The sequence below is a fragment of the Scatophagus argus genome, chromosome 7, assembly GCF_020382885.2.
Source record: "Scatophagus argus isolate fScaArg1 chromosome 7, fScaArg1.pri, whole genome shotgun sequence".
NCBI lineage: Eukaryota > Metazoa > Chordata > Actinopteri > Scatophagidae > Scatophagus > Scatophagus argus.
The window spans coordinates 23,681,471-23,686,196 of NC_058499.1; positions in this window are offsets into that span (position 1 = coordinate 23,681,471).

The following is a 4,726-nucleotide window of genomic DNA, read 5'->3' on the forward strand; positions in this document are numbered from 1 at the left end:
TTAGCGGGTGCGCGTCTTCGATATTTTCCAATCACTGCGTGCCGACCGCCTCCTCTCCCCGCCCTACCACTTAATCTCTCTCTCTCTTTCTCTCTCTCTCTCTCACACACACACACTCCCCGTATCTCCCTCCCCCCTCCCCTTATATGTCTTACATCTATCTATCTATCTATCTATCTATCTATCTACCTCCGTCACATACACATAATACTGTATTATTTCTTCCCCCTCTCTCTGCCTCTCTCTCTCTCTTCACGTGTCTTTTCTTTCCCTCTCTTACTCACCTACCCAGACACACACTTCTTCTCAGCAGCTCACAGGTGAATCACAGAAAGCAGCAGCAGTCCTTATGACGGAGGAGCCATACACATTAGCAGAGTCCACACTTGATGATGTGCTCCACCAGGTAACATCCTCATCACTACTTATCATCACTATCATCGTCTTCACTGAAGCTGAAAGCTACCTGAGATCCTGAGGTGCATGAGTCGTTCTGCTCCACAGCCGTTAAGAAGTCTTATTAGGTGTAGAAATGAAACTGCTCCAGGATGTGTAAATACCTCCTGAAGCCGGGTAAAATCTAAAGGTTTGCAGAAGGATTTAATTAAAGCTGCAAATGAGTGCAAACATACATGCTTCAGGCATAATCATTAAAAAAACACACACACAGATTTCAGAGAAAAATGTAGGCATTTTTGTCTAACTTAGCAGCTGCAAAATATGCCATGGGAAGGTGCAGCAATGCAGAAAGTGTGTCAAATGAGGATCACTGGGAATCAAACCAACAGGGACACACCCACATGGCAGGTATTGTTTAAAGAGCATACATTTAGTATTACACAACAAAAGGGAAAGAAGGTAAAATATCCTGACTTTCTTTACCTTGGATCAAACTCCAAAAACGACATGATGCACAAGTTTACACAAGTGATATAACAGTTATTTTTCAAATCTTAAAGCTGACTGCAGAGCCATCATTAATGTTATGCAACAGGCAGTGTTGTACTCTCCTTTCATACTGATTCCAGTCAGAAGAGGAAAGACAGAGAATGAGAAAATCGGAAGATTAAATTTAATGTGAACAAAGAGACTTTGGCCTTGAGACGCCGGCAGGAAGTAGATCACCACTAAAGCACTGCTCTGAATTAGATGCTTAGAAATATGACGGAAACTTCCACTGGCGGCTTAAAACTGCTGGTGGTGATGAGGAACAGAGCTCCAGGTTGGAGGTGGAGGTCCCACTGCATGAGAGGGAAACATCTGAAAGGAAGCCTTCCTTTCAGATTTGAGATAGTGAACCTGATGAGGGTATGATTTGGTGCCAAAATAACTGCATAGAGAGAACACTTTTAAAGTTTGACAGCTTACACTTTAGTGCAGTTAAATTCAATTTATTTGTATGTCGCAGACTCAAAGCAAAAGTTATCTCAACACACTTTCCAAATAGAACAGGTGGAGAACATATACTCTTTAAAGCGATTAGCTAAAGGTGAGCATGTCAGGTTGTGATTAGATGAAAATAAGAGGTAGCAGGAAACTGTGCTTGTGACTACAAGAGGAGTCTGCATAAGGAGACAGTCTTCCTGACACTGAACGTTTATTATGTCTCATTTAACTTTGACCTGTGAGGTCAGCAGATTGAGCAGATTCACATGAGCCAAGAGTGACCCTTTTTTTTTTCTAACACTGAGATGAGATGAAAAAGTGCAAGAAAACTCTGATGTTATTGACCCAAAGCTATACCAAAAGCAATCAGTCACATTTGCACGCTGTTTTTATATGTGAGGTCAGATTTATGGGTTAGAGTTTAATGAAAAGAACACTGACTCTCTGATTCGACCAAACAGAAGTAGGCTAAAATATATATATATATGCAATACATTTGATAAAGTAAATATGTATTAATAGGGATATGCCCATCAGTGGACCTTTGATGAAGTGGATGGATAAAGAGAACAGAAAATATTGACTAGAAATGGTGTCGAAGTTTTGTTTTTAACTTGTGCTTCCATAGATCCTCCATTTTATTTCCAGCCTCTTTCTCTTGTCTTTTTTCCTCCATTACACTTCATGTCTTTCTTTCTTTTTCATTTCTTTGTATTTGTCTTTATTTCTGCCAGTTCTTTTTGTTTCTCGTTATTGCTTGCATGATTTCTTCCTATTATTTTTGTTCCTTTCTTTTTTTCTTTACTCCTCCCCCTTCCTTCTCTCCATCACTCTGCCCCCTCCCTCTGTTTCTTTAGAGGACCTTCCCTTCCCGTCTTTGTCTTTCTCTCCTCTTCCCCTCCCTCTCCTCTGTTGTTCCTGCGGTTTTCTGCCTTGTCTCCATGTTGCTGTTTCTCTCTCCCAGGGGTTTCCTTCAGTCTCTAATACAAGTTGACGGTGAATGACAGGCCAGAGCAACTCCTCTCAGATGCAGGTTGCAGGGAAGGAGCCACATCTACTCTCTGTCTCTCTCTCTCTCCCTCTCTGTCTCTCTTTCTCTCCCTTTCTGCCTCTCTCTCTCTGTCTCTCTCTCCCTCGCTCTCTCTCTGTCTGGCATACACTCAAATATAGATGTGTCACACACTCAAATCTCCATTTTTCCTCTCTTTCTCACAGCCACATTGCTCTTTTTCTGACCACTGTGTGTGTGTGTGTGTGTGTGTTTGTGCGTGTGTGTCTGAGCTGTCTCAGGTTGTCACTGGCACACAGGGGGAACAGAGCTCACTGTTTTTCAGGGTGACACTGGCCTGACTGCAGTTTAACCGGACAGACAGACAAGAACAAGCTGCCACTACTTTGTCCGTGTGTCGGCGTGTGTCAGTGTGTGCGTATCTGAATGTGTGTTTTCGTTTGTGTTCAGCAGAGATTAAAGAGCGATCATGGATATCATATCCATGGCCTCTGGACCACAAGGCTTGTCTTCTTCCCTGACTGCCTGTCTGTCCACCTGCCAGTCTAATTACGTGTCTGTCTCTCATGTTCGGCCATCTGTCTGCCTGCTGGCCGATGATGCTCTGTAGTCTCAGAGTGTGAGGCTGCGCAGTGCTGCCGTGACATTTAGGAAGTGAGATCACCAAAGTTCATCGTTTTGGGATAAAGAAGGACAGAAAGAAAATGATCAAACCAAAACTAATGTGAGGAGCAGACACATTCCTCTCATCACAGCTATAAAGATGGAATTAGGGAATACAGAATAATCAATAGCCATTGTACTGTGAAAAAAAATATGGCTCTAGTTAGTTGGCATATTGTCTGGACAGAGTCCTATTGTCGTCACTGGACTAAAATGTGCTGTTTGGAAGATAATTAGGTGTAAAAGCTGAAAGGAACAAGTATCACTTTTTCTATTTGCAGGACTATTTTAGTCTAAATATTTACTGTACATAAAAGGAAGAGGGATACATGATATGCTGTTATATTCCCTCTACTTACACAGCCTGTGTTGTTTGGGGATATTATTTCTTTTGAAAAGTAAAACAGGCGTAGTGCACATAGAATCATTTCATCTGTGTAATTGTCAAATTACTTTTGATAGTATTGTACATCTGCAGGAAAACCAAACCCATTAGCAAGAAAGTTGATATGTTGTGTGTGTTGCATTCTATGCGTTTATAGCAGCTGGATGCCCTTTCTCATGAGCAATGCAGAACTGACTGAAAGAGGAGAGGAGGTCCCTTAACTAAATTACATTACAGAGAGAGCTGCCTTGCTTTAAAATGAACAGTGTGAAACATCTCAGAATTGAGGATGTGGAACTGTTGAGGAAACAGCTGTGCTCCCTCCCTCAAGACAAGAGTTGAATCATTTGTTGTTGCTTTTATGTTCAGGCTGACAATCAATTTCATAAGAAATTTGAACAAATCTTTTTCAAGTTCTAAACATACAATTTGATTTCATGTGTACTGGTGCAATTATATCCGCCTCCCACTGTGATTTTCCAAATTAAAGATTACTACACAAGTCTGGTTAGTCACATCATCTACACCCACTCGGCAACAACTCAACAAGTGAACTTTTCTGTACCTGCTGACAGCCGTCAAAGTATCGGCTGCTGTGTACCACTCTCAGTGATCAGAACACAATGTTTTTTTTCCTTTTTTGGACAGCCTGAAAATACCTGCTGCTTCTTTTCCTTGATGGCTGTATTTTATGAAAACCGAAACATTTTACTGTGGGAACAACAGCTTTAAATAACAAAAAATACATTTCTATTATCAATTGAACTTATTTCTTTATTATTTGTTAATAAGTTTAATACATTTTAATAATACATAATATGGTTTGGATCAATGTGAACAACCTTTCTGATGTACTTTTGAATTTTAAGGCAAAATATAGTTGACCACTTAGGTTCACTTCCTGTATGCAGGGTTTTTTGGGGATGTAACCTTAAACCTTAACCATAAATGGTTCTCAGGATCTAGAAAGAAAGAAGATCATCACTGCTTGAAACGAGCCTTTCGTCAAAAAAAATGCAAGAGCCAGAATGTTGATTTATGCCCAGGATTTTGTTATGTTTCAGCTTGACTATGAATAGCTGAACATGTCACAGTGTGTGAAGCCTTTTTTTTTCTGTATTTTTGTTTTCGTGGCTGGCTAGCGGTGGCTGCCTGCCTTAGGCTGTATTTAGACCAAATCACATATTGCAGCTGAGAAAAAAGGCAGTGACCATGTGGCAAAATGTAGAAACAGAAGCATCTTTTTGAGAAACACACACTGATGTCACTCTGCCGTGTCCAAA